Consider the following 13,022-nt stretch of genomic DNA (forward strand, 5'->3'; position numbering starts at 1 on the left):
ACATTTGATGCATTTCATGATTCTATAGTGTGTGTGTGTACACACACATGCATGCACACAAGATCTTTCAATCCTTTTCTCCCCTTAGTATTCCCTATTTCTCTCTCCCCTCTCCTATCAGTTCCCTCCTAGACAGTCTTTCTTTTACATTATTTTTCCATTATCCTTACTATCATCATCATCATCATCATCATAATCATCATCATCATCACCATCATCATCACCATCATCATTTTTAAGTCTATACTCCACAAATGAGCCAGAACATATGATTTTTGGCTTTGGGGATTTGGCTTGACTACATCTTGCATATTCAACAAATCAGGAGGGCCCTCAGGAAAATACTAGATGGACTCCATCAAATAATTCCTATTTGGGGGCACAAACAACAACTCATCCTGAACAGAATTTGCTATTTTCACGGGACATTATCCCTGAGCCAGAAACTTCTAAATGTAGTTCTACCACCAGTCTTGTATCTCAGGCATGCTCCCATCTCCCTGTAAGTCACCAAGGAAGTCTTAATATAGACTTAATAGCCAAGTATTCTAGATTTCCCAGTGGAGAATACCAAAAGTTTATAGGAAGAGGTAGCAATAACAGACAAATGTTGTCAACTTCAAGGTTGTCTAAGGGCTATCTCCACCAATTTTTGACAAGCTGCCACTACCACCAATATTGAGAAATGGATTATTTCACTTCAATCTACCCTAGCATCTAGGAAAACCTTTCACAACATGGAAAGCTGGGTCAGGTAATTGACTTTGAAATCAGATACAGCATTTCTGCAGGCCACAGCTCCAATAAATTTATTCTAACAAAGTTTTATGTCCTCTGCTTAGTACATCCTGGCCCCTGCCCCACTTGCAAAAATATGTTTCAGATGCTGTTTGCTCCATAATGTTCCACTGAGAAACAAGGCATACATCATGCCCCCAACAATAGCTTCCCAAGCATATAGTTTCCTGCATCAGAATCCATCACAGAGGGGGGAAAAGAGAAAGAAATTTCCATCTTCCACCCCCTCATGATCAAACTGGAGCTTCAGCCCACACAGATCTGTCACTCTGAGAAGGCTCCCCAGTCACAGCATCATCTTTGCCAAGGAAGAAGAGAGAAAATTGCATCTCAGAGCTCCACAAAGTTAACTTTTCTATGCGAGCCTGTGTTTTAGCAGCAGTGCCTCTGAACAACTCTCATAAAAGTACAAACTCTGTTTTAACCTGGACTAAGTTCTTATGGCAAACTAAAGTCATGCTTCAAAAGAACCAAACTGTAGAAGTAGATAATTCAAAGTATAAAATCTGGTCTCATTAATAAAGCCTGCAGATCTTGTCACCTGAGATGGAGAGAAATTCTCTAAAAATAGTTAAATATAGAATTTCTCTTTTGTCATTCTGCCATTCCAGAATATCAGCACAACTACTCATACACACACACACATACACACACACACACACACACACACACACACACACACACACACTTCATTCCAAAACTTCTCCATTTTTTAAGGCTCAGTTCAAATGTCAGCTCTTTTAAGGAGCTGCCTCAACTAGTCCATTCCAAACTTAGACTTATAATTGCACAGTGTGCTCAGTCATGGTGGAACAAATGTAAAGTATCTCTTCTCAAACAGATGGTAGGCTCAAGAGCAAAACTTTTATAACACCCCTGTCTTGCAATAGATGTTTCACAAGTACTTGCTGCTCAACTATAAAATGCTGAAGTGTTAAAGAAATTAAGCAAACCTTACTCCCACAGGGTCAACCATTAAACTATTTCAGTGTGATATGAAGCACCTACCAACTAGCTACATGGTTCTGAAAGCTGTTTGCTACTACTATATAAATGCTAAACAGTCCAAAATGCTCAACCCAAAATATTTGAAATAAGAGATGCATGTGCTCAAGGACACACTGAGGATCATACACGTGAATTCACAGAAAACTTTAAATGAGATCTGTGTTGGAGGGGGGCAAATTTGGGACTGGAAACTTTTACTTGTTCATTGTCTTTCTTCTTTACTTATCATAACCACAAATTAGTTTTAAATTTTCATAGTCCAAAGACCAATATTTCCTCAGGTCAAGTTTTCCTTTGAACAGACTGAAAGTGGTTGGCCCCCTCTGTCCTTGAGAAGAAAATTCTAATTCCACAAGTCCATCTGCAAGTCTTGATGTGTCAATATCAAGACTGTGGATATAAAGATTTGAGACAGTGCAAATTGTTTGCACTGAGAGAGTCAGCCCTGGATATGCAGGGCAAGGGACAGGTCCAACACAGGGCATGTTACTGAAAACAGGAATTCATAAGGGAGTTGAGACACAGATAAGCACTGACAATCAAAACAAGGCAAAAAGGTAAAATCCGAATAGCTAAGAAGGGTCTAGAACCACTTGAATAACAGAGACCAAAGCATGGATCAAGGCTATACAATTAAATGGAATAGAGAGGCAATTAGAGTTGAAGTTATAACACTCATTAGGCCTGTAATCTTTGACAGATTGTACCATCACTATCTAATTTCCTTTCTGTATGAAATGTAAAATTAAACTTTTTTCACTGTCTATTTTGCAGTACAGTAATAGAGATCAAAGGAGTTACATTTGAATATGCTTTGTAAATTCCAAATCACTGCTCAAATGTGAGTAATTATAATTGTTGAATCATACATATAAAGATCAGAGGTGCATAGCACTAAGAGAAAAAAGCAAGCTGAGTAATGAATCCAGAATTGGTACCAGAGACAAAATAACACATAGATAAATTGTAGCAACAGAGAAAAATCATAAAGGAGTAACAACAAAGAAGCCCTACCTACCACTTCAGGAAAAACCTTATATAACCTAAGACAGGTCATAAAGATAAGGAAAACTATCTTCTCTCTCTTATCAGGGCAAAATTAATATCCATTCATTCATTCATTAAGAACTTATTGTGAAACTACATAGGGATGCAGGAGGATGGATTTCTGTTTCCCAGCTTGGTAACTTCACACCATCACTGTGCCAGTCAGTCTTACATCACTGTGACAAATACTTAAGAAAAATAACTTCAGGTAGGAAGAATTCATTTTGACTAACAGATGGAACAGAATATCATGGAGAAAATATTGTGTTAGTACTAAGTATCTCATCTCCTGGTGGACAGGAAACAGACATAGCCAGATAGATAGAGACCTGAATCAAAGCCTACTCTTATCCCAAGGATATATCTGGTGACCAACTTCTTTTTCATTAATATTGTGAAAAGTTTATTTGCTTATTTGCATGAACTCCTTTGTCCACCACCATGAGATACTAACATTTAGTTTTTGTTTGTGATTAGAGAAAAGACATTTTGGAATGGACAGTCTCATTATACTATTTTATAAAGAATAAAAGTTAAGTCTTAAAAACAAAATCCAAGTGCAAATTTTTCAGTAGTTTTCCTATCTCCAGTGTACCACAGAAAAATAGTAACAGCTGTTCAGGAACTGGTAACTCCCAAGCTGCAATTTACCTTTTTTTTTTTGCTTAAGTTGTCTATACTTTTAATAAGTGTTAAGCATATTCTTGAAAGCATACCACATTCCTACCAAACAAGAGAGGCTAAAAACCAATTGAATGGATAATTTAATCCTATGAGCCGTTGATCTCCCGCCACTTCCTAAATTCTAAACACCAAGTCCTAATTAAAAAAAAAATATATCTGTATGTTTTCCCATTCTTTCCTCACAACCCAACAAATGCACATAGGGTAGTGATGTCTTTGAATTTTTAATTATAATTATTTCTTGTCACTATAAAATACATTTAATAGAATGTTAACATATGTAGCATGTTATCAATATGGACAACACAACTTTAAAGATTATAAAATTTTTCTTATAGTTGCTTTGGAATTTAAAGAAATAATCTCTCCAATAAATGAGTTTAAATTCATTTCAAATTATCTAAAATCCTAGAAAATGTTAAACTACTGATCACTAAAAAATTCATTCTTGACACATTCATTAGGACAAATTAAAAAATTTTGTCTAAGTTTCTTAATATGATACTGTATAACTGTTATACACTATCCTCCCTAATTTATTTTCATCCTTGGACCTTCAAACCATCTTGTAATAAATATGAAAATTTTTAAGAGTAAAAGTGAGTGCATTATTTTGACACTTTGGAAACAAAAATAACAAATATTTTCCTATGACTTAAAAAAACTGTCAGTCTTTTATACACTTCTGAACTTTATAAGTTGTAATTCCTAGTACCAAAAGAAAAGACTAAAATAAGAAATCTTGCAGACATTCATATCTTACTTGTCTCAGTGATTCCTGGTATCCTGGATCTGTTTTGGTGACCACCTTCTGATCAAGCCCTACCTCAGAAAGATTCCATCATCTCCCAATAATGTCATCAAATTATCAATCCATCACTGGACTCATCCTTTGATTAGGTCAGAGTTCTCATGATTTAATCACTTTTCAGTGATTGAATTAACTAGCAGAGAACCAAGCCTTTAACACACGAGCTATTTGGGAGATAGTCCATATCATACCTTAGTAGCTATGTGCCCATTGGTCTGAATCCAACACCAAAGATTTATCCTGGACTTTGTTACCCTGTCACTGGCCCTACTCATCCAATGAATCCCTACGTTCTGTAAAGTTTACCTCCCTATATATTTAGCATCTGTATTTCCTTTCAATTTCTAGTGCCATGGAGCTCACTCTATCAGTCCCCATTATGTAAGCATCATAATTAGACTCCATGCTATTGAAGCAATCACTTTCAAACACAAATCATAATATATACTTCTACATAAAATTCTCCAATAGCTTCACATTGCCTGAGGCCTAAGGTTCAGAACCTTTGACACCAGAAGTACCTTCATAATCAAATCCTTGTTACCTCTCTAGTGCTGTCTCCTACTAGTAGTTAACTCAAGTACAGTTCTATTATACCTCACCTCTCACAAGTACTCAAACATCTCACATTTTTTCAAGTGTCTTTGAAATTGTTTTCTACTGCTTGTATTGTTTGGAATATACTCTCCATCTTTTCTGCCAAGTAAATATGGACTCCGTTTTCAAAACAAGGCTCAATCATCATTTAATTTATAAAGCCCTTTCTGCCTCTTCTGAATAGAACTTGAACCCGTTCTTGCTCTGTGCTCTCCCTGTAGATATTTTTACTTCTATTACAGTGTGTTAATATATTCATATGCTGATTATCTCCACTACTGGAATAGATACTCCTTGAGGACAGCAACCATATCTTATTCATCTTTGTGTTACTCACCTTTGTGGCTCCATTCCTAGCACAAGACCTAAATGCAGTGAGTGCTCAATAGTAGATAGATTAATAAAACAATGACTAGGAGAATTATAAGAAATAAATTGGTACTCAAAGAATTTACCTCCATTTGAAGAGAATAGTACAACTTAGTATAACAAGTAAATCATAAATTATGTGCTGCAAACCAAACATGCTGTTAGAGAGGAGAAAAATAAGAGTTCATATTCCCTAATTAGAAAAGAATCCATCAGGGCTGGGAATGCAGCTTAGCAGTAGAGTGCTTGCCTAGCATGCATAAAGCCCTGGGTTCAATTCCTCAGTACCACATGAACAGAAAAAGCTAGAAGTAGAGCTGTGGCTCAAGGAGCAGAGTGCTGCTAGCCTTGAGGACCAAAAAGCTCAGGGACAGTGCCCAGGACTTGAGTTCAAGCCCCAGGACTGGCAAAAAAAAAAAAAAGAAAAGAAAAAGAACCCATCATAGAGATGAAACAGAAAGTAGGCCTCAAGGAAGTAAAAAAAAAATTGAAATTCTGGAGGTATGGGCCATATCTGAGGACGTGTGCTAGGAGACAGTAGGAGAACTGCAAAGAGATTTTATACAAAATGAAATACAGGGACAAGATGCATTTCTTCTTAAGATTCAGGGTGATGTTAGCCCCGCTACAGCACCAAATAAGCACCTTTCCAGTTAATAAGGTGACTTTCTCTTTGCCTTCTGGAAATAGAGAAATTAAATTATCTGGTTTAGAAAGCCTGCCTCAGAAGCACTTGACACACCGATTGACCAGAACCACCATCGTGACAGAAGATAAATCAAATACAGAATGGCTCTGACAAAGCTCAGAACACATAACGAAAACTGAGAGGGACAGGACTTGGACTCCAGCCATAACCAAGGAGTCAAGATCTCTGAAAGGTGGCTCCAAGCAAGATTCTTCATTAAAAGGAAAGAAGCAGCACTTTTCAAAGAAAATATGATCTTCAGAAATACACCCCACCCCCAAAATCAGTAGCATGGTGTTGCATTACAAAACAGTTCAATATACAAGTGAGGGAAATAGCTGGCAGACATGAAAATAAAGACGTAAGTTGCTTTTGAAGGAATAAAAACTGGGAAGAATTTGAACAACTTGAGTCATTTGGTCATATGGGTGGAGGCTGAAAGTTTTTTAAGTCAACATGATTTTTTGCCCCATTTCTATGATAACAACAAATAACTTTTCATTGTCAGTTTTTACTGACAGAACCACTGGTATCATGTAATCTAGCAAGGAAATTAAATTCATCTTTTGAAAATTTTGCTTTCTGTCTCTGCAAAGCAAATAACATATATCATTAGTCAAGTGCCAGTGGCTTGGTGGCTCTTCTGTAATCCTACCCACTCAGGAGGCTGAGATCTGTGGATTGCAGTTTGAAGGCAGCCCAGGTAGGAAAATGTGCGATTCATGTCCAATAAACTAACAAAAGGCCAAAAGTGGAGCTGTGGCTCAAGTAGTAGAGAGCTAACCTTGAAGGGAAAAAAACTCAGGGACAGTGCCCAGGCCCTGAGTTCAAGCCAGACCACCATATAGTGGTGTGTGTGTGTGTGTGTGTGTGTGTGTGTGTGTGTGTGTGTGTGTGTGTGTATTAAGGGGTATGTACATATTCATAATTAATGATATAAACATTGAAGAGAACATCCTATACTTCTCATATTTTGTGTCATGCTCAGAGAAAGAATCTAAACTTGATTTGAGATGGCATGACTTTGACATTCTGCCTAGAACTATCTATGTATCTATAAATACAGATATATGATAGACTATAATGGTAGATGATAGAGATAGAGGGGGAACTCTGGGATACAATGTTGAGAAGGACAGGCACCCTGAGTGGTAATTAATTTGATGGTATATAAAAGTGCTAGCATAGTTTACATCTTGGCAAGGTTGTAAACTTGAACTAAACTTCCTGCCTACAGATGTGAGGGTATCTAATTATCCTCCTAAGTATAGGATAGGGAAGCTTACAAAGTGCAAAGCTCTTGACACAACACATGTATTCAAGCACAAATACTTTCTCCCCTGCTCAGATACCCTGATACTATAAATCATACCAGACATCCTATAAGAATGTTGACACTTAAGCTAATATCACTGCACATTTCCAAAGAAAATATGTAGTTGCTGTATCATATAGAAAAATGCACACAAATCCTCATGGAAATTCATGGTCCAAAATTCTACCATATTGAACTTAACAGACACAGATATGAAACTGTTCTCTACCTTCTGTTTTGTGCTTATTTCCTTAAGAAAATTTATATCCACTGACAGTAGAAGGTACCTTTATACCCTGGAAGAAGTGAGCAAATCAACCTCACTTCTGTCACTCTGTGGAAGTCATATTACCTAACAGGAGAGAATACTCTTGAAAGCATCAACTCAAATGCACTTTCCTCAAAAAAGCCTGCCAGACTAGATCTGCTATTGAATAATGTAAAACGTGTTATGTCCTTTTTTTCACACAACATACAATTAATTATGTGTTGTCCAACAGAATTTTCTTTGATAATGTTAATTGTTCCATATCAGTGCTGTCTAGTATAGTTGTCATTAGCTTCATGAGGCCATTGAATACTTAAAATGTGTCTAGTATAACTAAGGAATTGAGTTTTGTATTGTATTTAATCCTAATTAATTTAAACTTATATTGCCACCCAGAGCTAGTGGCTATCTCAATGGACAGAACCAGCAATTAGATTGAATAAATCAATTTCTACGAAGGCAAGAGCTATTCTGATATTTCTGTAAGGCTGTTTCCTCAATCCCTGGGAGAAGCATCAGTCAATAAAAATTTGATTATATGAATTACTTGATTTATTAAGTCAGTCTACGGTTTGCTTTTTATTTAGACCACTGGCATTAACCATCTTGGAAGAATTCCCTTGGAACCTATACAGAAACGATTCAACAAATTATTAAATATTCCAGCTGAGAAGAGGGACAGAGTGAGAAGAACAAGAAAGAACAGGAAGGAAAAGAGAATATTTATGATTTAAAGTTTGGTTCAGATAGTTACTACAAGCATAACCTTGAGAAAGTGGACTTCACTGAACCTTAGATTTCTTATATGTGCAATTTGGATAACAATAGTAACTACATTTGTAATCAAAGTGAAAGAAAGTGATATATATATATACATATATGTAACTATATGTAAACATATGTAAATATTTATTTATTTAAGAAAATAAATAGGCAAAGAAGGAAGATGCAACAAGTTACTGTATTTTATACATATCTTAGCATCTTTCCTGAGTAACCCTTTTGCTTATGGTATTTATCAGCCAAATACAAACAGTACCATCTATACCATTCAACTTCCTCCTTATCACATGGGTAAGTAAACTCATGATTTAATACCATTTTATTATAGTAGCACATATTTCAGTGAACAAAGGCTTCCTAAACCCATTCAATTACTTGTACATTTACCACTTTGGTAATGCAACTTGATATCTGCATTTATCATGGTCCTGGATCTCTTTATCTTTGGACCTTCTTTCTTCACCAACAAAGCTACAACAACAGACAGGAGGAATACAGGCCATGATGATTAGTATGAGAGTCAATCTTCACAGTATGGGAGTGATAAAGATCCAGGGTATAAGACTTTCTGATTCTTTCTATTAATTTTACATTATTTTTAAGCAGTTGTACAAAGGAGTTACCATATAACATGGCAGTTCACGAATACAATATATCTCCTTCAACATTCTCACCCCCTTCAAAACATCCCTTCCTTTACTTTTCTTAAGTTTACAGTATATGCAATGAATTCTTGACTGCATTCTCCCCTTCTTGCCCCCTTAATTCATATGCCCTTCTCCTCTCCCCTTAGCCCTACCCTCCTCTTGGAAGTACCCATTTCCTGGTGTTGATTTTGGAGGGCTTTGGCCTATTCTTTCTGAAAGATTATACTATTTAAGTTCTCCATAGAGTCTAATATACTTCATTCAATTCATCTGTAACCACTTGCATACTGCCCAGTGTGTTTACATACAGATTTATAGGCACATTCTAGCCACGACAAATGAAGGGAACCAAGAAAACTTCCTCTGAGTCTGGCTTACTTCACTTAATATAATTTCCAAGTCTTTCCATTTCCTTACAAATGGCACAATAGCAATTTTCTAATCGATGAGAATTCCATTGTTTATATATACCATATTGTCCTGATACATTTGTCTTTGAGGGGCATGTGGGCCGATTCCATATATTAGCTATGCTGAGTAGTCCTGCAATGAATGTGGTCTGCGGGTGGCTTTACTGTTACCTCATTTTTGTTCTATTTTTTCTAACCTAAGATAATATAGTAGCATAATTCATACATATTTCAAGGACCATCTATCCTTTTCATTTCAGGGTAAAATTGAAATGTTTTGTCCAGAAATAAAATGGAATGTAAACAAAAGTGATATTACTATTTAAAGAATCCTGGATCTTACATATATAATACACCATCAGTCTCCAGTAAATAAGTAAATCATTCGTAGCAAGTTACTTCAGGGGCAGAACATGAAAACCTCAGGATATAGATCATAATGATATCCTGTCTTAATTAAGCAAGGCATACTATACTTTTCAGTTTTACCTGCCAAATGAAATAAAGAAAAGTCACATCATTTCATATTGCATGGACTCCATCTTCAAATAACCAGCTATTCCAGCTTTCTCTTTTATACATATGGAATTTAAGCTCAGAGAAGAAACATATCTTTCCCAAGGTCACATAAACTACTAATACAACACTGGATCCAGGATTTCTAATTCAAAATTATATTTTGTACTAGACATACTAGATATTCTTTTTACTACCTTAAGTCACTTAAAGACTCAGGCTCACATCTGTTATTCTAGTTTTGGATACCTGAGAAAGGAAGGATCATGGTTTGAGATTGCCCTGGACAGCAAAGTCCACAAGACCCTTTGAGACCATAGTTTGATGCAATGGTGCTTTGTGGTCATCCCAATATAGACAGGAGGCTAAAATTGGGAGGATTAGACTTCCAGAACAGCTTGAACAGAAAAGTCTCCAAGAACCCATCTGTCTCCATGGAGGAAAAACTATGTGGTGTCATTTGCCTATGAACCCAGCAATGATGGGAAGCTTAAGTAGATGGATTGTGACTTGGGCACACTCCTGGGTAGCAAGCAAATCTTATCTTTAAAAAAAAATAACCAGAAAAAACCGAGCTAGAGGCATACATAGATCAAATTACAGAATGCCAGTCTAGCAAGTGTTAGGCCCTAAATTCACACCCAAGTATCACTGGAAGAAGAAGAAGAAGAAGAAGAAGAAGAAGAAGAAGAAGAAGAAGAAGAAGAAGAAGAAGAAGAAGAAGAAGAAGAAGAAGAAGAAGAAGAAGAAGAAGAAGAAGAAGAAGAAGACTGTCTTAGCTCAGTGTGGAACATACTGAGACTATCCCAAGTAAAAGTTAATGTGAAACCTTGTCTTACAAACAAAATGAAAGCAAAAGCATTGGGGCATAGCATACATTGTAGAGCACTTACCTAGCATGTACAAAGCCCTGGGTTCAATCTCCAGTACATCAAAACAAATAGAAAATTGATCTTAGTTGAAAGACTGCTTTGGTAAGTGAATTATTAAAGCAAAAAGATAGGAAATAATCTTCCTCAATTATGTTCCCTCCACCTCTAGCCATTTAAAAATATCTGAGTGGTGAGGTAACAACGATTTGGGGATAGAGAAATTATTGCTCTTAATCAGATGGGAAAGAAATGCTGCTCTGATCTTAAAATATGAGACAATGTGAAAGGAACTGGTAAGAAAGAAACTGGGTTTGGATGCTGACCTAGTGAAACTCCATATGGTTTTAATAGCTAATAGTTAAGAATGCAATGCCTGGGCTGGGGATATGGCCTAGTGGCAAGAGTGCCTGCCTCATATACATGAGGCCCTGGGTTCGATTCCCCAGCACCACATATACAGAAAATGGCCAGAAGTGGCGCTGTGGCTCAAGTGGCAGAGTGCTAGCCTTGAGCAAAAAGAAGCCAGGGACAGTGCTCAGGCCCTGAGTCCAAGCCCCAGGACTGGCCAAAAAAAAAAAAAAAGGAAAAAAAAAAAAAAGAATGCAATGCCTAAAGTATATATTTGTGCCATTTGCATCATTACAATTTAACTTATTCTCCATATCCTCCACAAATTTTCAGCAAAATCACTTCTGCTTAAGAAGTACTTTGTATAAATGAATTATTGGTGGAGGGGGGAAACCCTGAATTTTAAAAAGCAAGGGCAAGGATTTTTCATTTGAACTGACAGGGATTCATGCTAATTATAACTAAATCTGACACCTAGGTTGCACCTACCTTCTTTGGCACGAACATCTCAAGCTGTATAATAGGTTTCTTATCAATTGAGTGCATGTCTCAGTAGCTTCTCTGACCCTAATCTAGCTCGCTGCAGATGCAATTCAATTTCTGGCAACAAAGTGAATTTGTATTTGAAGGAGAAGGTCAAATGGGTGATCCAGAGTGCTTCTCCTACAGACAGAGATCTAAAGGACAAAGCTCATTAAGTGTCCCAAAGAAAGGGGCAAAAAGCTATATCTGAGGCCAAGCATGGTGGATCATGCCTACACTCCCAGCTCTGTGGAAAGCAGAGATGGGAGGGATCCCTGTTGGAGGCTAGCCCCAGTCCATAAAACATGTAAGACCACTTCTAAAGTAGAACTAAAGCAAAAAAGAGCTGGGGATGTAAAACAAGTGTAGAGTGACTGCCTGCCTGCCTAGTGAGAAAATAAAGTTATTTCCTAAAATTTTGAAGCTAGAAGTACAGGATCAGGCTGCTGGCAGGATAGGTATTATATCCTCACATGGTCATTTCTCTGTTCCTGCATATACCTTGGAACTTTCCTTCTATAAGGAAATCATCACCATTCTGTTAAGGTGTAGCACTTATGACCTCATTTAATCTTAATTTCCACTTTAAAGGACACACCTCCATAAACAGTGACATTGAGAGTTAACACTTCAGCATATAAATTTTAGAGCAAACACAATTCAGTTCCTAAGAAAAGGTCTACAAACTTTACTTGAAAAAAAATAACTAGAACATGAAACATAAGCAGAAATAACTACTCTTAAGTCATGGTATATAGATTCTAGGCTACTTATAGTGAGAAAATAATTTAAATATCTCTTCTTTCATGAAATACCAGGGTAGAAATTGTTCATAAAAGTCCAAGGTTTTACAAGGACTCTACAGTTTCCCTCATAGGGAATAATTAGTACATGTTTAGGCTAGTCATAGCAGAAGATCACAATAGCCCAATAGCTATGCCCTTATGAGCACATAAGATGATGCTAAGTGAAACAAATGAACTCCACGTTATGAAAACAAGTGTTATAGCATTGTTGTAATTATTTTCAACATGTCATGTGAAACCATACTCTTTTTTTTCTCTTGTATTCCCTTCCTGTGGTTTTACCCCCATTATCACAGTATCCCAACCTAGTACCCTGGATACTGTATATTACGTGTATTAGAATTAGGGAAGGGAAAGGGAATACCAAAATTGAGAGACAAAGGATAAAAAAAAAACATTCCAAAAGCAATAGTTACAAAACCATTTGGTGTAAATCAACTGTACAACTCGTGGAGGGGAGAGGGAAAGGGGGAGAAGGAAGGGGGGAAATGAGGGAGGAGGTAACAAGTTGAACAAGAAATGTACTCACTGCC

Source organism: Perognathus longimembris, chromosome 28 (assembly GCF_023159225.1).
Source record: "Perognathus longimembris pacificus isolate PPM17 chromosome 28, ASM2315922v1, whole genome shotgun sequence".
Classification (NCBI taxonomy): Eukaryota; Metazoa; Chordata; class Mammalia; order Rodentia; family Heteromyidae; genus Perognathus; species Perognathus longimembris.